Below are 22320 nucleotides of genomic sequence, written 5' to 3'. Positions count from 1 at the left end.
GAGAGTCCTTTCCCTGGGCCATTGACATTGATGTCATGCTTCTAAGCTGCTTGGCGTATAACAGGTGCTCAGTTCAAACGCCAGCTTCTAATATTCATGAGCAGTGCAGTACTGGGTACATAGTAGGTAGTTGGGAAATGTTGGTTTATAATCTCCTTTATTTCACACAGTTGTTAATTTTCAGTCTCTGTAGTAGATCATAACCACTGAGTGCGGTGCGGAAGGCCCATGTCTGAGTAGCCTGTTCGCTGCTATGAGCAGATACAAGGGGTTTTAAAGATACTATCATTTATCTGAAAGTCATAAACAAGAACATTGACTTCATTTTTCTTTTTTAAAAAATATATTTTTATTAATTTCAGAGAGAGGAAGGGAGAGGGAGAGAGAGATAGAAACATCAATGACAAGAGAGAGTGTCATTGATCGGCCGCCTCCCGCTCACCCCCTCACCCCTCTTCCCTCACTGGGGATGGAGCCCACAACCCAGGCATGTGCCCTGACCTGGAATTGAACCATGACCTCCTGGTTGATGGGTCAACGCTCAACCACTGAGCCACATCAGCCGGGCAAGAACATTGACTATTTTTAAGGAAAGAACAATTGTAAGAAAAGACTGGCATTTGTCAGCAGAGGTTAAAAAAAAAAGGATAATATCCAATGGAGTGGAGAATTATAATTGGAAGTGAGGAAATGCTAAATCATTTTTACAGAAATAATTGGAAATGTGAAATCCATTGTTTAGATGAGCTCACATTGCAATGGCCTTTCCGAACCCTTGCGAGTCTTGCTCTGAAACGTGTGTGCGCTGGGTGGAGGGATTTCACCTGCTCCCTCTTCCCAGCCCTGTGGGGCCAGAACAGCACGCGGACGGCTCTAGATATCTCTGGGAATTTCTTCTGCTTCATGTTAAGGTTCAAGAACTAGAATCACAATAAGTATTTTGGTTTATTTTTAAGGTTTCGGAGGAACTGAAGATGTAGAAATTAAGGTATAGAAAACAAAAGAACCCAGTAATGCTGGCTCTTATCTAATCAAACTTAAATCTCGGGGGCGAGGAACTTCTTTTTCAGACCAAAAGCTGGACATGGGCAGTACATGCAACTAGTTAAGGACATGGGACATGGCTTTGGCCAGATGTGGCTTCCATGCCCGGCCTTGACTTTACTCCTATGTGACACTGAGGATGATTTTTTTCAGCCTCTGTTTCCTCATCCAAAGAATGAGAACGGGCATAGAGGTTGCTCTGTGCTTGGTTTAACAGTGAGTGAGACACAGAGGGCTCTGTTCCTGTGTAGTGATATGCTTGTTTGGAGAGACACAGCACATAAACAAGGAAACTTCAAATAGTGGTTATTGCACTGAAGAAAGTGAAGAACAGGGTCATGGAATAGAGACGGAGGATGCTTATGTGGAAAGAGGGGCTGACATTTGAGCTGAGAACTTAAATGATGAAAAGCCAGCCACCCAGTGGCCTGGGGCAGAGTGGCACAGACACGCGTGGAAGGTGGGCATCTCTGAGGAGCCAAGGAAGGCTGATCGGGCGAAAGCACAGAGAACAGGGGAGACCATCTTAATTCGGGCTGTTGGGAAGGGAGGTGGGGACTGGATAAGTGAGGCTTTGAGGCTCCGATGAGCAGTTTAGAGTGGAATCTAGGTGTGTGGGGCTTTGGGATGGAAATGGTGGGACCTGGTTCATGATAGGAAAGGGCCGCCCTGGGCTGGGCTTCGGAGAAAGGGTGGGGGCCTGAGAGTAGGAGCAGGGCCTTTCCTAGTGGCGGTTGCTGCTGTCCACTTGGAAGGGGTAGCATTGAGCTGACATGGTGGCAGCAAGTGCTTAGAGTCAGCCCGTGTGTGAGAGCTGAGGGTGGAGGGAGAGGGCTGTGTGGTGGAACTCAAAGGTGGTTCCTAGGTCTGGGCCCTAGCAACCAGGCAAGTGTTACCTTTAGCATGACGGGAAATTGGGTGAACTGCAAGTTTGGCTTTTATCATCCTGATTAGGAGATGCCTCTGAGACATCAGCCCAGCTCACCGTCCACGTGGGTGTGTTGAGTAGGCTGTGGGATTGGTGCGTCTGCCGCTGAGGAGAAAAGTCAGGGTTGAGGTGGTGGGGATTGTGTGTAAGGCAGAGGGTCTGGAGGAGGCAACCCGGAGGAAGCGTGGACAGAGGCAGAGGCCTGGGGGAGTTAGGCTCTGGGGACCTGTGGGAAAAGATAGGTGGCACCATCAAAGGAGAATGTGAGGTCAGGTGGACACCCAGTTTTTAGAAAAAGGTGGTCAGGTGTGTCAAAGGCTGCTCAGAGCTGGAGGAAGATGACGACGGAGACTGATGGTTGGTGAAAGTCAGAGGGTGGTGACCTTGAGCTGCTCAGCAGAAGGGGATGCGGCCCAATTAGCTGCAACTACAGAAGGGGGTTTTACTTTTTATTTTTTAAAAAAAATATTTTTATTTATTTCAGAGAGGGAGAGGGAGAGAGAGAGAGAGAGAGAGGGAGAGAGAGAGAGAGAGAGAGAGAGAAAGAGAAGCATCAGTGATGAGAATCATTGATCAGCTGCCTTCTGCTCACCCCACACTGGAGATTGAGCCTGAAATTCGGGCATATGCCCTGACCTGGAATCCTGTCAGGACCTCCTGGTTCATAGGTCAATGCTCAACCACTGAGCCATGCTGGCCAGACAAGTTTTATTTGACTGGGCAGAGGAATGGAGGATGTGGGGTTAAGAAGGGGTTTGCATTTCTTTTTTACGATGGGAGCTATTGCAGCTTATCTGTATGCGGATGGTGTTGATCCAGCTGCGAGGGGACATGGATAATATAGGAGAATTACAGGTACAGAGTATTGGGTCCAGAGCAGAGGTGACTGACACTGCACCCAAGGTGCTGGATAGGGCGCACCGGGAGGTAAAAGGGCTCTCTTAGTGCATGCCTTTTCTTGCAGGTAAGCCAGGATATCGGCTGAGAGGGAGGTGGGAGTTGTGAGCTGGAGATGAGGTGTGAGGTTGGCCTCTCAGGCATTATTCGAGGCCCCACATTTAACGTAGCAGCACTGGAATACTTGTCTAGCTCCCTGGTTCTGAGGGCCCTGCTGTTGTCTTCCTTTCCTGGCCACACTTTAGCAAGCCAGTGGGCACTTGTTCAAATGTGTCCACCAGATGGCGCCAGTGGGGCATTGCTGAAACCGCTGTTTTCTGAAAGGTTTTGTGGCAGAATGGTGTTTTGGTTTTCCTGTGTTTGGACCATTATTTCTCAAACTTGAATAGTAAGTAGAGTACTTTTAAAGAAATAAAATTCTCACACAGTCCCAGAGTTTAAGTTATTTTAGTACGCCATGTAAATATTTGAAAATTTAAAACACTATACACTCCTTATACTTACAGATCTTACACAACTGTCAAGTCAATACAAATTTAGAAGTTATATTTAAAATGAAGCCACAAATCAAAACCCTAAATCACCAAAGTTAATATAATTGGAAGGAAGATGATCCTGCCGAGCATGAAGAGCCAGGTGCACTGCGGTGACTTTGAGTGTGTGGCACGCCTGTACTGCTTCCGTGTGTCATGACGTGACTCAACTCTTCCACCCCCCTTCACCGTTAAAGCCACCGCAGAATCAGAGCATGCCTGCAGGTCATTCTGTCTTCCGGGGCTGGAACACATCATTTTCCTACAGAGTGCAGCTCCCCCCCTTTAGATGAAGACAGTTGAAGTCGTGAGGAGTAGCACCAACTTGGGCAGAGCAGAGGGCGAGTGTGGGCTTGCACAGGATGCCAGCCACAAGGCGGTTGGTGGGACCATCTGCAGTAGCACATAGTGATGCTTCAGATTTCTGTGGTAAGATAAACATAGAAGTGGAAATATTATAAAATTAACCAAAGACCCAGGATGCCTCTCATGGTGCTGATATAGAGGAAGAGCCTGATTTGAGGACTGCACTTTTATTAAAACCATACATATTAAGTCTAGAAACCATGTCCTATTTAATAAAGTTTTGATAAACTTTTATCAACGTTTATTTGGTAAAATCACAGCAGTAGAGTCAGAAGGGACCCAACTGGGGCTCTTCTAGGACATTTGAAGAAGCAATTTGCATTTGTAGACGGTGTTTTTCATGTTTTGAAGCATAAAGAAAACAGCCCTGGAAAAGGACTTCTGCGGTTTATGGCAGGGCCACCCAAGGGGTGTGACTACGAAGAGCCATTGGAGGAGCCTGGGTGCGCCTTTCCCAGGACCAGTGATAGTCACTGCAGGTGGCTCTGTCTGCTTCAGGTGTCACTGCTTCAAGCCTTTATTATGAACTAATGGCCCAGTGCACAGTTTCATGCACATTGAAAGGAAATTAATTGGAAGAAATATTTTAGTATCACTACCTGCCCTTCCTTTATAATAGAAGTGTCAACCAAATTCATGATCAACAATGACCGTGGAAACACATGTGTGCAATTGGCGCCAGCAAGAGCTTTATATGTATCATGCATGCGTGAGTCAACTTAGCCTTTTATGTATATAGAACTAGAGGCCTGGTGCACGAAATTCGCACACCGGGGCCTCCCTTCCCCTGGCTGTCTGGCAACACTGCGGCCTCCCTCCCTTCCCCCAGCCGGCCCCGCCCCCTGGTCAAACTCTCAGATGTACTGCCAGTTGAGGGGACAATTTGCATACTATGCTTTTATTATATAGGATAAACTTGCTTAATTAGACCTACTTTATGATTTAGCTAAACTTTTTTCAGCCCAGTGAAGCACCCCAACTTCTCTTTCAGGTAATTGTGAGCAACACAGCAGTAAATATCAACATGAATCAGATTATTATTGTAGATCACACAGGGAGAACAAAGGGTAAAATATTTAACTGCAGCAATGTTTGACTATTTCTGCACAGTGAGAAAACCTAAAGTCATTTTCAAGGTCCACCATTTCTTACTTCTTTTTAGTTGGGTCAAGTTTCTAAGCTTTCTAAATCTCTGTTTTCCGGCTAATGAAAAGAAAATAGGATTCTACCGAGTCTCCTATCGACCTACCCCAGGACTTCTGTGAGGATCAAATGAGATGAGGCACGGGAAAATGCTTCACAGACATTTGGTTAAAGTGTAAAATGTTTGCACCTGGCTATAAAGCAAGTCATATTCCTGGGCTGAAGAAACTGCAAGAAGGCTAGTCACTAGGGAGAAGAAGCTGGGTGTTGCTACATGATGTCATTACCCGGCGGCCACAGCCACCGTTGCTGGGCTGGGCTGGGCTGTGGGCTGCATTTTGCGCCATGGGGTCTCGGCAGTGTCACCCGTGATTTGGTGGGCTGTCGCTCCTAGGTGGTGGCGGGACCTGTGTCTCACTTGGGGGAAGCTGAGGGTTGCTTTGTTGGTGCCAGGTCTGCAGTGCCATTTCTCTGTAAATGGCCAGTGTGCATCATGCAGCTCCTGCATTGAGCATCTGCCCCCTGGTGGTCAGTGCGTGTCATAGTGACCAGTTGGACAATTGGACACTTAGCATATTAGCCTTTTATATATGTAGACTAGAGGCCCGGTGCACAAAAATTTGTGCACTTGGGGGAAAGGGGGGTCCCTCAGCCCGGCCTGTGCCCTCTCGCAGTCTGGGACCCCTCGGGAGATAACGACCTGCTGGCTTAGGCCTGCTCCCAGGTGGCAGAGGGCAGGCCCAATCCCTAGTTGCAGCCCCTTGTCGGGCTCAGAGCAGGGCCGATTGGGGAGTTGGGACACCGCCCCCTGTCATGCACAGAGCAGGGCGGATTGGGAGGTTGCGATGCCACCCTCAGTCACGCTCAGGGTAGGGCCGATTGGGGGGTTGGGGCACCACCCCCTGTCACACTCAAGGCAGGGTCGATGGGGATGTTGCGGTGCCACCCCCTGTCATGCACAGAGCAGGGCCGATCAGGGGGTTGGGGAGCTCCCCCCTGTCACTCACAGAGTAGGGCCGATAGGGGAGTTGGTGCACTGCCCCGTCACACACAGAGTAGGGAGGATCAGGGGGTTGGGGCGCCGCCCTCTATCACCCACAGAGCAGGGCCGATCAGGGGGTTGGGGCGCCGCCCTCTATCACCCACAGAGCAGGGCCGATCAGGGGGTTGGGACGCCGCCACTGTCACAATCAGGGCAGGGTCGATGGGGAGGTTATGGTGCCACCCCCTGTCATGCACAGAGCAGGGCCCATCAGGGGGTTGAGGAGCTCCCCCCTGTCACTCACAGAGTAGGGCCGATAGGGGGGTTGGGGCTCCTTCCACTGTCATGAACAGAGCAGGGCAGATAGGGAGGTTGTGGCCCCGCCCCCTGTCACACACACAGCTGCAGGGCGATCGGGGTTTGGGCGCTGCCCCCTGTCACGCTGATCCTGGTGCCGGGAGGCCTCGCAGCTCCGCTGATCCCGGTGCTGGGAGGCATATTACCCTTTTACTATATAGAATAGAGGCCTAGTGCATGGGTGGGGGCTGGCTGGTTTGCCCTGAAGGGTGTCCTGGATCAGGGTGGGGGTCCCCACTAGGTTGCCTGGCCAGCCTGGATGAGGGGATGATGGCTGTTTGCAGCTGGTCACACACCCTTCAAGGTGGGGGTCCCCACTTGGGTGCCTGGCCAGTCTGGGTGAGGGGCTGAGGGCTGTTTTCAGGCTGGGACTGAAGCTCCCAACTGCTCCTTTTTTTCTTTTTCTTTTTTATTCTGGGCCAGCTTTAGCTTTGAGGCTTGGCTCCAGCTCTGAGGCCTCAGCTGCTGAAAGAAGGTATCTGGTTTGTTTAGGTTCTGTAATTGAAACTCTGTATCAACTTCAGCTCTGAGATCCCAGCCCGCTGAAAGCTGGTTTCTGGGGTTTTGTTTAGCTTCTATTTTTGTAACTATGTTTCAAACTGCAGGCTCAGAGGCCGGCAGCGGCAGGCGGGGAATGTTGGAGTCCTCCATCACTGAAGCAAGCAAGCCTCATGTTAGTTTCAAGCTGCCTGGCTGCCGGCCGCCATCTTGGCTGGCAGTTAATTTGCATATTGCCCTGATTAGCCAATGGGAAGGGTAGCGGTCGTACGCCAATTACCATGTTTCTCTTTTATTAGATAGGATGTACAGTTTTGTTAATAAAAGTAATGTCTTTAACTTCTTACATGATGGGATGAAGCAGACACATAGCCAAGATCTGTGGGCTTTTGCTGCCCCACCAGTCAGCTGTGTCCAAGGGCCTGAGATCTTGGACCCTGTGTTGCCTGTGTGCCTGCTCCAGGATCTTTAGCCTGTCACACTTGGCCCAGACTTGAGAATGTGCAGATGACTTTCTACTACAAGAAGTCTTGTCACAGTGTGCTGTACCCTTAGAGGGAAATTCTAAGGGTACATTTTCTAGCCTCGCATTAAACCTCAGATTTCCTGTGCTTTGAATGCCCCCCGCCATTTCCCCACTTTTACTACCCACTACTAAAGTCCACTTGGGCCTCTGGCTCTCCTTTCTTTGAACTGAGAAAGTTCCAATTTCTCTGGACCCCCACTCCACAGGCAGAATGGGGTTCTCTTTAAGCTCCTGACTGCTGGAGCAGCAAGGCCCTTCTTATTTGGACCTTGGTAAATCCTCAGGTTCAGGGCGAGCTTCCCAAGCTGGCACTTACTCACTTACACTCTATTGACTTCTCTGACTCAATCTGTCTTTTCTTGTTACTCTTGTCTCTGTTCAGGATACCTGGATCCAACCTATCTTGTGCCGTTGTTAGGGTTCACCTTGACCTTTCTCCTGGTTTTGACACTCAATCACAAATTAAAATTATTATATATGAATATTAGATGCACCAGGTTCACTCCACGTATGCAGGGTAGGCAGGGACATGCTTTCAGATTTAGCCCAACAAAGTAGTGAAGCCAAGAAGCCTCATCCATAGCAGGTCCCATGGTGTCCTTAAGTCACACACAACCTACATCTAATCCACTGGGCCATTCACTTTGCTGCTGCTGCAGCCCTAGCAGTTAAAGACTGAGTCACGAGATTGTGCGCACGCAGGGCTCCTCTTTGCTACAGGCAGGGCAGCGGGGTGGTTGTGGGCTCAGGGACTGGAGGTGCACTGACTGGGGTTGCATCCCAGCGTGGCCACACACCGGGCAAGTTACTTCATCTCTGTGTTTCTCAGTGTCCTCTGTAGAAAGCGACCTGTGTCACTGCCTACCGACAGGAGGCTGTGAGGACTAAATGCGTGGATGCGCGCTACAGAGCGCTTAGATGGAGGCCTGGCACAGAGCGAGCACCGCGTTCACCGCATCATCGTCGTTGTCTGGTCCGGTCTCATCCTACCTTGTGTCTCCTGATGAGCAGAGTGAGCCGCCAAGATCGCACAGCTTGTTGGGGGCAGATCCTGGACTGAGGCCTCTAATCTGCTGTGCAGCAGTTCTCAAACTTGCTGCCTTGGGACCCTTTATGTTCTTAAAGAGTATCAATGACATCAAAGAGCTTTTATATTTGTAGGTTATATCTATTGATATGTTTTATATTGGAAATTAAAACAAAAATTTTAGCCCAGCCAGTGTGGCTCAGTGGTTGAGTGTAGATCTATAGACGAGGAGGTCACGGTTCGATTCCCAGTCAGGGCACATGCCCGGGTTGCGAGCTCCATCCATAGTGTGGGGCGTGCAGGAGGCAGCCAATCAATGATTCTCTCTCATCATTGATGTTTCTGTCTCTCTCCTTTCTCTCTGAAATAAGACAAACAACAACAAAAAGAACACCCAAAATTTGAAATGTTACTATTGTTAACAAAAATGCCATTTTTAATGAAAAATAATTCTTTTCCAAAACAAAAAAACTCAGCAGAATGGCACTGTTTTACAAATCTCTACAATTTGGCTTAAGAAATGGCAGCTGGGTGCTCTGTCTGCTTCTGCGTCCTGTCTGCTGCAGTGTTGTTTTGGTTGAATTACATGAAGAAAACGCAGCCTTGTCACTGCAGACAAGATTCTTGGCCATTTAACAACTAGGAAAACTATGACCCAGGAGAATTTTGCTCATAGTCCTGTCCTCACAGGTTTGCTCTGGGAATTGAATGAGATGGAGTGGAGGAAGAGGGAAAGTTTCAGAGTCCCTGGCACAAGGTACCCGTCACAATAGGAGCCAGTGTTTGGTTGTGGGGCAGGCCTGGAGAGAATAGAGGAGGCAGGACTGCTGAGGGGAGGACAGAAGTAGCTGCAGGGGCACTGCTGCGGCGCCTGAGTCTGACGCTGCGGATTCGGAGGCCTCAGGAGGACCGGGGAGAGAAGTCCTCGTTTCATCCGCAGGGCAGTGGGCTGCTCTACTTGAATTCTTCCCAATGCCGTGTTCTCAGTTATAAATTCGGAGCAACGGAAATTGTTCCTCCCCAGTAGATTGCACTAGTGCTCCTGTGAGATGAATCCACTTGTATTCAGTCGTGATGCGGAAAGTACGGTCGGTAATTCTTATACCGTGGGATCGAATTGTAGAAAGGCAAAAGAGAATTTAAGACTATGTACTGTTTGGATTAAGTGTAAATCCACTGCGAGCAATTGCAAAAGCCAAAGTGGGGGGGGGGCATGTCTCTAAATACTTCTTGCAAAATCCTTATATAATTAGCTTCTTTCTTCAGCCCTCCCCACCTCTTCTAAAGGAGGTGGTTTCATTTCCTTCTAAATCTGGCCAGATGTTGCCGTTCTGAATCACCATCTCTAGTTTGGCAGAGAACCAGGGACAGTCCACTCTGGTCACTTGGTCCAGTATGCTGCTGTGAATGAATGCATGAGTGAATGCATGCATGTGAGTGGCTGACGATCTGAACCATCTCAGAGTTGGCAGAACTGGGTTTTAAATGGCCTCAGGGTTCACCAGCCTGCCTTAATGGCCCCTCTCTGATGACAACAGTCAGAAACACCTTCCCCTGAGACTAACCGTTTACCTTTATAAGTTATATCCATTTTTCTCCTAAATTTCCCCGAGGACCTGAGCATCCAGCTAGTTGGGAGGAGATGGGAGTATCCTAGCGGAGGATGTTTTTCTTGGGCCTGCTGGAAAGGCTGCCTAACGAGCTTTAACTCAGGGCAAAGAGCAGCCTCTTCCTAATAAAGGGCCTTTTCTTGGTTGAGGGCCTGTGTTCTCCTTTTGGCCACCTGTCACAGTCTCAGTTCTCTCTCGCCCTCCTGGAGGTGACTGGACTGCGCAGGTCAGGCCTCCTCTGTGCCCGCCCCCCCCCCCCCCCCCATTCCTTCTGAGCTATTAACTAAACGTGCTGAGTCTTGCACGTGGTGGGGAGCGGGGATTTCATGAAAGGCCTCGTGGAAACCGTGCCCCTTCATGGTCTGCTGCAGTTACTGAGGCGCCCCGTTGAGTCTGTGTGTCTAACGTTTGGCTCTGTCAACATGGCTTGCCTGCGATCGTCACGTTAAGCCATAATCCTACAGTTTAAGGTATGTGCTCGTCACCTCCCTGCCTCCAGGCACGCAGGAAGACCATCTCACCTGACGGGGACCCATCAGTGGTTCTGGGATAGTTTTGGAGAAAGGAACAGGGGTGGGGGTGGGGAGCGTTCAGTGTGGTGCTCAGAAAGCATGCCAGGGCTACTGGTTTTCAGCTCAATGGGTTTTAGTGACAACTATGACCGTGCTTTCAGAGGTTTCCCATTTCTGGTCCTAACATGAGGGAGCACACATCTCAGCAGAAAGGCTAGCCATTGAAGATGCTCTTCCCTAAGAAAAACCTTTCTGATTCTAAACACGGTGTGAGCATCACCCCACAAGGCTGTTCAAACCACTTTTATTTATTTATTTATTTATTTGTTTTGTTTTGTTTTTTTTTAATTAAATCTTTATTGTTCAGATTATTACATTTGTTCCTCTTTTTTTTTCCCCCGATAAGTCCCCTCCTCCCAGTTCCCGCCCCACCCTCCGCCCTCACTCCCCACCCACTGTCCTCATCCATAGGTGCACGATTTTTGTCCAGTCTCTTCCCACATCTCCCACACCCCTTTCCCCCCCAAGAATAGTCAGTCCATTCCCTTTCTATGTCCCTGATTCTATTATAATCAACAGTTCATTCTGTTCATCAGATTATTTATTCACTTGATTCTTAGATTCACTTGTTGATAGATGCATATTTGTTGTTCATAATTTGTATCTTTACCTTTTTCTTCCTCTTCCTCTTCTTAAAGGATACCTTTCAGCATTTCATATAATCCTGGTTTGGTGGTGATGAACTCCTTTAGCTTTTCCTTATCTGTGAAGCTCTTTATCTGACCTTCAATTCTGAATGATAGCTTTGCTGGATAAAGTAATCTTGGTTGTAGGTTCTTGGTATTCATCACTTTGAATATTTCTTGCCACTCCCTTCTGGCCTGCAAAGTTTCTGTTGAGAAATCAGCTGACAGTCGTATGGGTATTCCCTTGTAGGTAACTGAGTTTCTTTCTCTTGCTGTTTTTAAGATTCTCTCTTTATCTTTTGCTCTTGGCATTTTAATGATGATGTGTCTTGGTGTGGTCCTCTTTGGATTCCTTTTGTTTGGGGTTCTCCACGCTTCTTGGACCTGTAAGTCCATTTCTTTCACCAGGTGGGGGAAGTTTTCTGTCATTATTTCTTCAAATAGGTTTTCAATATCTTGCTCTCTCTCATCTTCTGGCACCCCTATAATTCTGATGTTGGTACGCTTGAAGCTGTCCCAGAGGCTCCTTACACTATCCTCGCATTTTTGGATTCTTTTTTCATTTTGCTTTTCTGGTTGGATGTTTTTTGCTTCCTCGCATTTCAAATCATTGACTTGATTCTTGCGCTCCTCTGGTCTGCTGTCAGGCGTCTGTATAATATTCGTTATTTCAGTCCGTGTATGCTTAATTTCTAGTTGGTTCCCCAATATAAGATCGAGGGTCTTATTAGTTTTCGTGTAGATCTCATTAAGTTTATCGGCAGCTTCTAAACAGTTCTTGAGAGACCTTAAAAGTGTGGTTCTGAACTCTATATCTTCCATTGACAATTTTGTCCTGTTTCTTTGTCTCCGCATTTTGTTATGCTTCCTTGGTGCACCCCCTAGTGGTCTTTGTTCGCAGTCTTATAGTTAAATCTTGATTGTTGTAGCTAATTCCAGGGAGGGTTTGACCTCCAGGCCAAGTGGCTATGAGAATCAGCTGTGTCAGCAGTGAGAGAACTTCTGTCCTCTAGGGAGGTGCTAATCTAGCCTTTGCCTGAGGCTATCCGGCAAATGCCTCTGTGCAGGGCTTGGGCAGGGCGGGTCGCACAGGATCAACAGGGTGGGCCGGAGAGAGCAGTTATGGCGGCTCTCAGTCCTGTCCCCAGGGACTCTGCCTCTCTGAGTCCCAGCACCCGCTGCAAAGCTCAGAGAGAAAGCTGCACTCGCTCTGACCGAAGCCAGACAGTCCCGCTTCTCCCGTTTGAGTCTGGGTCCCTAAAGACTCGCCTGGATCTGGTGCTCAGAGTCTGCGACTCCCTCCCGATTGAAAACAACAACCGTGCCCTCCGTCGCCAGCCCACTCCGCGCACTCCGCACCTCAGAATTTGACTTCAGCACTGCGCCTCCTCTGAGTGTCCGTGTGCGTTTCTCTTTCCTCCTAGTTGTAGGACTTCCACTCAGCCAGCGTTCCTGTGGTTCTGGGTGATGTCCCTTTCACTTTTGAAGTCTCAAACCACTTTTAATTGGGAGCTTTGTAATCACTCTGATTATACTGTTGGAGCAAGAGAGGTACTTAACAGGTAAGCTCCCCGGTGTCTTCTGTGTCAGCGAGGAGGGGATCTTCTTAAAAGGAATCTGTGTTCTCTCTCTCTCTCTCTCTCTCTCTCTCTCTCTCTCTCTCTCTTTTTCCTATTCAGTTTTTGTTCTATATTTCTCGCAGGGTTTTTTCCTATGCACTTTGATCTTATCTGCTTTTATAATCCCTTTCCATGCCCTGATTTTTCCTCTTATTTATAATTTATATCCTGCTTATTTATACAAAATATGTGAGGTTGCTTACATTATTATAACTTATAAATCAGGAGAGAGGAGAGAAAAAGGTTAGCGAAGAAGAGAGCATTGTCGCAGGAATCCGAGATGCTTACCACAGTTGAGCACTAAATCTGGTTACAGCATTCTAGAGGCAAAAACAGAAAGCAGTGTTTGTTTGGCTGTGGAGTTCTTCTTAAGTCTTTTCCCCCTTCTACACGATTTCCATTTTCTTCTGCTCTTGCTTATCCTAAGAGCCGTTGGGTTTTCTTAGTGTCTGATATTTCCTGTGCCAGGGAGTTCCCACAGGGATGAGGCTCCCATCCCTCTCCCTCTCCCCTCCCGACCCTCCCAACATCCACCATGAGTTCTGCCCAAAACTCATAGGCAAGATCACAGACAGTCCGGGGCTTCCAGCCGGGGTGAGGAAGCCGCCCTTCAGTTTCTTCTTGAAAGCTGAGCTCATGGGCGTTGGCGCTGGCCTCTGGGTCGGGACCAGCTCAGACTTTCATCCTGGGCTGAAAGAGACCTGACGAGCATCCGGTGGCGAGTGGAGTGAAATCACGGATGCTCCACTGCGTAACCATCACCCCAGGCAGGGGAAGCATCCCTCTCAGGACTGGGAACCCCTGTCTTGGCGAGAGCGCCTGAGGTTGGGGCTGTGTCTGACCTGCTTTGGGATCCCAGATGCTGGCAGGTGAGAAGTGGTGTGTGAGCTCCCCCCGGGAATGAGGAATTGCGTCCTGTTTCTCTGAATATCTATAGTTTCAATAGACGGTGGCTTTTGGGAGAGGATGTTTTAGGGCTGCACACTTAAATCTAGGGCAGTAAGTAGGAGGCTGTGCTGTCCAATCCACGCGTGACTGAGCACCTGCAATGTGGTCAAGTGCAAGCTGAGGTGTGCTGAAGGGGTCAGGTATACAGAGGATTGCAAACACTGGGAGAAGGACTGTGAAACATCTCAGTAATAATACCGTCATGTACAACATCGCCACGGAATGCTACTTACATATTGAAAGGATAATATATTGAATTATTGGGTTAAAGGAAATCTTACATTATTAAAATTAATTTTACCTGTTTCTCTTTACTTTTTAATGTGGCCACTCAAAAACTAAAATTAAGTGGCTCGCATGGTATTTCTATTAGACATCTCTGGTCGAAATGTCTAGAACTATAAACAATTTTATTTTTTTTTTGCTGAGGAGTGAATTTCCATTGTGTCTTCTAACACCTGTGTTCTCTCTTTTGTTCTCTTTCAACAGATCTGACTCTCCACGTAGCATGTCAAGGACGAAATTAATCACCAATTCCTTCCCCCGCCCCTCCACCCCAACCCCTCTCCTACGCACTTTTCTTTCCCACTTGCTTACCCAGCCATCTGCAGTACACCCGTTTCAGGCATTTGAGCTGTGTAGAAGTTCTGTGTGCAGACGTGTGCTTGGACCGCTCTCTTCCTGAGGAATCTGAAGGGGTGATCACAGAAGATCCGCTCACTCCTGGGAACCACCGCTGCAGACTTGGCCTCGGGCCTCAGGCGGTCTCGGGCGGCCCCTGCACTGTCCAGCAAACGCCCTAACTTGCCATTCAGGGGGTGCGGGGGGGACAACCAAGTGCCGTGGAGGCAGGTGATCACACTCTGCTGAAACTGTCTGGTTTCCTGTAAAATAGACACTTTATATTTTTAGGGAACAAACAAAGTGCTGCTATAGGGATCAAAATTTTCATTCTGAACACTTTTCCAAAACAAATTACTCCTAGGAAGCATTTTGACTACCCTGGTCACATCTTTGGATCTGTAAAGTACACCTTTTAGTATGACATCCGTTAAAATGCAAAGCAAATTTCTTCAAGGCAGAAAAACAATCTGACAGCAGCAATGTAGAATTTGTTCATTCAAACACATCTCTGTGAACGTGAAAAGTCATAAAATTCACCTCTGAGTTGTTTGCTATTGAAACGGCAGCGACGAGTCTCAGCCAGCCCGGTGTGAGCATCACTCCTTCAGAAGTGCTGGAGATGCCGCAGAGTTGGATGAGTGGAAGTCGGGTTGCCCCTTCGCCCTGGTCCGCCTGGAGTGGCATCTCGATGGCCTCTTTCTCTAGGGAACCATCTGAAGCCTCCAGGGGGTATTGCTGCCAGAACCCAGGATCATTCTGCAGTTGAAAGAGGAAGCCCCCGGGAGAGTGTAATGGACAAATTTTTGTGCCTATGAATAAGTTGCCACAAATAAGTTATTTTAACTCATCATTCTGACTGTTTGGGTCCTCTTTTTGGCATCAAATATAGGTTTTATCTTCTTAGGCAGAATTAGAAGAAATCAATATGGATGGATTTTAAGAAATATATATACCTGTTGCTATATTCAGATACATGAATCTAAACTGAATCAACTCTCCCTGGTGTGCATATGAACATGGATTTCCAAGTAGTAAAGTTTTCAGGGAAAATGACAAGGATTCAATTAAGTTTTTCTTCTGTGCTGCTACTGTTTTGACACATTTGAGGATAAGTCCATGACAACCAACCAAACTCGGTGAAGGCACCCGTCCTCCTGCTACTGTGCCTGCCCAACAGGAGCGAGCTGGCACTGCCCCGCTGCTATCACCCCGGAATGAAATGTGTTGGGGAGACGTTGGGCTTTCTAGTGGCTGTGTGGACAGAAGATTGTTCAAGGCGCGTGTGCGTGTGCGTGTGCGTGTGTATGTGTATGTGAGAGAGAGAGAGAGAGAGAGGAGAAAGCACTAAGGACTGAATTCACCTCCAAAATCCTGTATAAAATTTCCTAACAAAGCAAAGCTGCTTTATTTGTTTGTTCAATGTTGCTTTTGTTTGTGTGTGTTTTGTTTTGGGGGGTGAGAGGAGTAAGGAGAGAAGAGGATGAATTCTACCTGAAGTATTTATTTGAAAAAGATGACAATTTTGCATTTTTAAAATTCTTCTGTTTCATTTTCTTATGTTGTTGTCAGCACTCGTGCAGTATAAACTGCCCAATTGCTATTTGCAATCTGATAGAAGGGTCCTTGTAGGACAGGTTTTGCAGCCCTTACCAGGTGATATATGCCATATTTATAACCTTGCCTCTGATCTTAGATGCTAAAACATTGGTCTTTGAGAAGATTACCAATTACTAATTGTCATACCACTACTGTCTGTTATGCAACTGTATTACTTTGTGTTTGGAAATTAAACCAAGGTCAATAATTTATTTTTGGCTCTCTTGTTATAGATTATTTTGGTTTTTTTCCAAGGTAATTTTTTCCTGGGTACCCCTTTTCTACTTGTAAAGAATTGCATGGCCCTTTCATGTTTCAAAGAAACAGTCACTTGTAGTTCCGTATTTCTTGATCTCCACAAGGGACTCACAGAATTCACTTCAGCTTTATTCACAGAGAAAGTTGGCTTTGATGTCTCTTAAAGGTACTTCCGCTAGTTGCTGATCAGCCAGTCAGTTCACCTAGCTTTGATCTTTATAGGACCTCGAAACTAAGTTTCCTCACTGTGACCAACAGGCAGATTATTGGAATGGATCATACAGTACGTTCAAGCAGATTCTTAAGTATTACTTTAATAATAAGCTAATTTTGAGATCATATATTCTGTAGGCCACTTGTTTAGAAAGCCACATGTATGCAACTTTAATTTTTTTATACTATTGCTCCATTACACTTGGATTCTAAATGTAAAAAGCCACACTTCTGAAGGCCAGTATATATGGTTATATATTGGTTGTATGCTGCTTTTTGCTCGTGTGTGTGTGTGTGTGTGTAAGTGGTGTGTTTGTGCAGTGTGTGTGTGTACATGTGCACATGCGCTTTTCTTTAAATAATTTTATATTTCATGCTACTTCTTGAATGTTTACTCTGATTCTTGAAGAGAATACTAGGTGGTTTATTCAGATAAACTCTACCTACAGGATAGTGGATTGTTAATTTAGAGGAATGCTGTTGGGGATATCAGATGTATGGTTGGAGACTAAACTATATTAATGCCAAATGAGTTCTGGTCACTTACCAGAGACTTCTGTACAAGCGCATCGTCTCTTTAAACACTGTACAGTTGGCTCTTGTTGAATGGCGAGGGGTAAGGAGAACATTAAGTGCAGATTAAGGGTTTTAAAGAAATACTATCATATGATTAAATTAGGCTTTTTAGAAATATTGGGATAAATGGAGAAATAAGGATGTCTGTCTAGAACGTAGCATCTAATGTATTTTGAAGCCCTAAGTTCACACAAGAAACTGATACTCCTGCCCAAGGCCAGACCAAGCCATCACCAGGACTCAAGGAGGAGCTATGGGTTCTCCTTTCCTGCAGGAGCAACTGAAAGCAGATCAAAGCTCTCAACAGTCCCCTCTTTGCAGTGCATGTTTTTAGCAGCACAGAAGACACGTTGGGGAAGTTTTTCATTGGCGAGGCAGGGGGCGTGTTCACTTCATTCCCTTCGTTGGCTCACCCTGCATATCTTGAACAAGTTGAAGGAACCATCATAGACTACAACAGCTTCATTTAACATTCAACTTAGACTTTTTAGAAATATTACGGGCAAGGGCCAGGGAGCACTGCTCTGTGGAGTCGGACTGTACATGGCAGGTTCTGTATCCGTTTTAACCAGTTTCCATTGGGTGTGGCGGTGAGGGGACGAGGGCATCAGTAGAATTACTCATGTCTAGTTTGTAAAGTATGTAGTGTGTACTGCAGATGTATGATTGCTGGGCTCTGTGTATCTGTACAGTAGCTTTCATTTTAAAAATTGTGGGCAAACTTGGTGGTTTGAAGGGGAGAATGCAGTTTATATCAAGTAACGATGCTGTAATATAGTACATGTAACAAAAAATCTGGAAGTAACCCTCCCCTGGCCCATGGAAAGTGTTGGTTTCTTCTGGGTTCAAAAATGAAGACGTATGGATACTCTGGCAGACTGCATGTTGTATAATTTGAAAAATACTAAAAGTGGAAAATAAACTTGACTTAAACTTTGGCTGGTCTGTTTTCCTTTATTTGAGTCCAATGCCAGTGTTTGTGTGAGCCATTTTCTGGCTTCAGAGGAATTCATTTCAGTGACCTGGAGCTCAAGTTCAGCGCACGACCAAAGTCAACCTTGGCCTTTTTGCCTTTTGCTTAGGCTGAATATCTGGCTTTAATTTTTTTTTTCATTGAAAAACCAAGAAAACCTGACACTTGTCCCTTCAGCACTCAAGCAATAGCGACTGATGTAAACGTGTTAACTGAGTTAAAGCAGGATTGAGTTAAAGCTCAGGAGACACACAGGTGTCTTAGCCAAACTTCTTCTTGCCCGAGAAGGGCACTTACTCTAATAATATGTTTTGGAGCATTGGCATTCTTCAGCTAATGCAGTGGAGCCCTGTGTATGTTGAAAGATCACTGGCATCTTTGGAGAAGGGTTGGGTGTTTGTATTTCTGTTTAACCTACTGATTATTAGTATTAATGTGCAGTGCTGAGATCTCGAGGGGATGCTGGGAGCCTCTCGTTCTTGATTTGGTTAATGTTGCATGCAAGCCAGGCAGTATACTGCTTTAATCAATTACAAGTGGGAAGGATGGTGAACATTTGAACAAATGAACATTTTATAAGTGGGATTGAGGGCAATGTGCATAATGTGCTTTTATGATGTTTTACCCATCTTCCAAATGCTAAAGCACTTGGAAGAGTCAGTTCCCAGATACCAAGTTGTTAAAGGTGACTTATGTAGTAAACCTACAAATGGGATGGATGAGTTTTTAGGCCCAAGCTGCTTATTTAAAACGGGAAGGCAGTACCCTGCCAGAACCCAATTACAAGGCAGAGTTCAATGTCATGGGAAATGCCCACAGGCCCCAGATCTGCAGGCTTGCGCTGTTCCCAGGGCTCCGTCAGCCCAGCCGCACGCTGCACAGGGTGGGGGCTGTGTCTCGGAAGTCCAGGGCTGGGGCCTCTGGGAGAAGGTGGAACTGAAGCTGTAATCTGCTAAGGCAATTACCGGTGACATGTGCATTGGCAGGTTTAATTCTCGCACTTGTGACAGGTTTCATCTTGTATCTTATGTACATAATAAAATAACAGGAGGAGGAGGAATCTCTTGGGTGACACATCAGATGAAAATGTGGGCTCATTTGGCAAAAGGCACCCTGAGCCACGGGATTTTTACTTTCCCTTTGGCACAGAAAACACCATTTTCTGTGCAGTTCGTCGGGCTCAAAATCACAGGAGACTTGCAGGTCTCCTCCCTGCTCAGCACCCTCCAAACCCTTCCCTTCTCCATGCTCAGACCGAAAGTGATTCCTGCAGCCGTGCGTTACGCCTTCAGAACGTACACATGAAATTAGAGCCATTGGCAAACTTGTTTTGGACGACATGTAGCAGCACCAGAACCGCCTCATGCTCAGAAAGCGGCAACCAACAATTCATGCGAGCCTGTTCTGGCTGGGTGCCAGACACTGTTTTAAGTGCTTTACATGCATTAATCCAGCTAATCCTCCTAATAAACCCACGAGGTCGGCACCATTATCTCCGCTTTGCCCGGGAGGAAACAGGCACAGAGAAGTTAAGTAGCTTGCCCAAGGTCTCACAGCTAGGAGGAGGAGGGGGAGGCAAGACTCAAAACCAGGTGGTCTGGTCCCAAGGTGTGTGCTCTCTGCAGGTAGTAACCACTTCAGAATGATGCGTGTGTGTGTGTGTGTGTGTGTGTGTGTGTAATGCCTCAAAAAACCCTTTTGTGAAGAATTGATAAAAAGTTTTATAGCTTCACAACTTTTCTGTTTCCTCCTTTGATTGGACTCTGAGACATCATTGTGTGAGCCATCAGCTGTATCGAGGCAAGAATCATGGAACCGGTAATGAAAGAGGATGCCTCATAGTGGGGGGTGGGGGACTCCTAAAGCAAGACTGAGTAGCCGCACAGTTGTCAGAAGCTTTTCCATAAAGTAACAGACACTTAGACATGAGGCAGACACTTCAGACTGTGTAGTGAGAATTCAACTGACCATGATCCATGTCGACTTTTTGCTCTTTAGGACACTATCTCTGGTTGCTTGTTTGAGTACAAAGCCTGTATCCCCCTACTTCTTAAGTGAAAAATAAAGCAGGGTTCTCTTGCCCCATCTCACCTCGCTCCACCGGGGGTCTGAGCGGCACTGGTTGGGTTCTCTCATCCCCAGGTCTGTGTGAGGCGGTGGAGGAGGCTGTTCAGGGAGCCCTGCTGGTAATCACTGCCCCTCCCCCCGCTCCCCCCATTGTGAAGATGAATAGGGTCTCATTTTAGTGCTGTGGGTTTAGAACAAGTAAACATGCCAGTCATACCACACCTGCACATGCAAGTCCAGCTGCAGGAGGGATGGGAACAACGCAGGCGGCTTCTCCTAGGAGCCCTGCTTCATCAGACTCCAGCGGTACCTCTCCTGTCCGAGGGTGCCGCTGATGCAGGCTTGGAGGGACAGGTTGATGGCAGAGTTTTCTAGGCCAAGGGATGCTAACCTTCAGCCGTGCCAACAGGTTCCTCCCCGCCCCCAACCCAGATGACCCAGGTGTCCTTGCTGCCCTGCAAAGCCCCCTCCTGGGACACCCCTGCACACTGGCTATCAGGCCATGACCCCGCTGAGTACGGATGCTCCTCGACCTCTTTACTAGGGATCAGGTCCCAACGAACACATCCTAAGTTGGAAATACCATAAGTCAAAAATACGCTTACACACCTAACCTGCTGAACAGGAACTTTGACGTGCCCAGAGCACAGGGCACTGCAGGTACCGGTGCTCATCCTCCGGGCTCTGTGCCTGCCCAGCATCAGGGGAGAGCAGGTGCCCCGCGTCGCCAGCCCAGGAAAAGATCACGGCACGGCGTTCGCACCATCCTAAAGTCGAAAGATCCTAGAGTTCAACCTCTGTAAGTCGGAAACAGTCTATGATTCTGTAGAGGTAAGAAATGTCCAAACAGTCAATTGGGGGGAAGCAAAATCTCAGCGTATGGAGAAAACGCCCCGGAACATGGCAGTTTTACCATTTATTTAACACACCGGAATGAAGATGATGTAATGGGGTTACTTGAAATCCATTGGTGATAGATTAGGGAGGCAGAGAAAGCAAAGTGAGGAAACCCCTGGGATTGGATAAAAAGTAAAACGGAAGGACACACACTGCTTTTACACTGGTGGGTACAGGAGAGTTAACAATTAACATTTACAGCACAGAGAGATGGTATGTGGGAGAACAAGGTGACAGTGAGGGATTCTTGGGTCTCATGCTCTGGTGGGAGTTGTGCCCTGGGGGGTCTGGGAAAAGGGGATTACTCCGACATTCCAAGGAATGTTATTGTAGATGCAGCAGACAGGCTCAGTTACGATGAGGATTGACCTTCGTCAAGGAAAACACCAGCTTAGGCCATGACTGCCTGCCATGACTCATTTTTGGTTAGGCAGTTTTCCTCTCAGGCCAGCCTGTGTGGGTACTTGAGGCCTCTGCGTGGGTAAGGCCTGCCATGCAGGCCTCCCCTGAGCTTGTAAGGTGTACTTATGTCCACAATTCCAAAGTGGGAAGAATGATGACGCTGGAACCTGGGTTCGCCTGTAATTCCCGTCGAGCGGCTGTGGGAGGCTGGTGGAGGGCTAACTGCCCCGCATCCCAGGGCCTCTCTGTGCTGTGGAGAGCGCTGGCCCACTGCCTGCTGCTGCTGCTCACCTTTGTGATGAGGATCAGCTGGGAAACTGTGCAAAGTGCTACTCACGTGTCAGGGACCGAATCATCAGCAACGTCCCAGAGAAGATGTTTTCGCCTCAGACCCGGGCTGTGCCTTCCTGTCAGCAGCTTTGCTTCCAGTAGGAGGAGCAAGAACGTGCGGAGACAGGATCGCCTGCTCCTGGCCCTGAGGTCAAACCTTGTCGGAGCTCGCCATTTAGGGTTCTTCCTTTCCCACTCCTCCACCCCCCTTCCTCTTGGGGAAAAGCCGTCTTAGGCTATTTCAGGGGTTGACCGCAGAATCCCTCATTGTTACCTTGTGCTCCACATACATACCCTGCTCTCCCAGTAACCCCACTGAGGGGCTTTGGGGGCAGTGCCCATACTGTGTGCCCGGGGCTGTTCATACCGGGGCTCCTGCAAGGCCCTGTGTGGGATCGTGGGATCCTGAGTCGGGTCCATTGGCTTCCCAGTAGCCACCGCTGTGGCAGAGCCCGCTCCCCACCGCATCCTTGCAGCCGCTTAACAAGTTCCCCACAGAGAGATTAGAGGAGCTCACGGAATCACTTAGCCAAGCTGCTACACAAAAGCACCCTTGGCTCGTGCCAGCGTCTGGAAACAAGCTGTCTGCTTCCTCTGCTGAAGAGCCTGTGTGAAGGCCCCTCCTGGTGCCGCACCCTGGAGGCAGGTCTGTCCTCTGCACGGGGGCTGGCTGCTCCTAAACATGAAAGAACCGTGATCATGGCCTCT

The 22320-nt window shown here is 47.8% G+C and overlaps 1 protein-coding gene across 1 annotated transcript in view; it reads left to right on the top strand.

The window, feature by feature from the left end:
• KIF5C (kinesin family member 5C) overlaps positions 1 to 17881 on the top strand; it is a 153167-nt gene extending 135286 nt beyond the window's left edge. The window contains exon 26 of the mRNA XM_059704528.1: positions 14166 to 17881. The gene's annotated coding sequence lies outside the window, so the exon portion shown is untranslated. The remainder of the gene's footprint in view (positions 1 to 14165) is intronic.
• Positions 17882 to 22320: the final 4439 nt, after the last annotated feature.

This window comes from Myotis daubentonii, chromosome 7 (genome assembly GCF_963259705.1).
Source record: "Myotis daubentonii chromosome 7, mMyoDau2.1, whole genome shotgun sequence".
Taxonomy (NCBI): Eukaryota; Metazoa; Chordata; class Mammalia; order Chiroptera; family Vespertilionidae; genus Myotis; species Myotis daubentonii.
The sequence above is the reverse complement of the archived record's forward strand: the minus strand, read 5'-3'. Positions and strand labels throughout refer to the sequence as shown.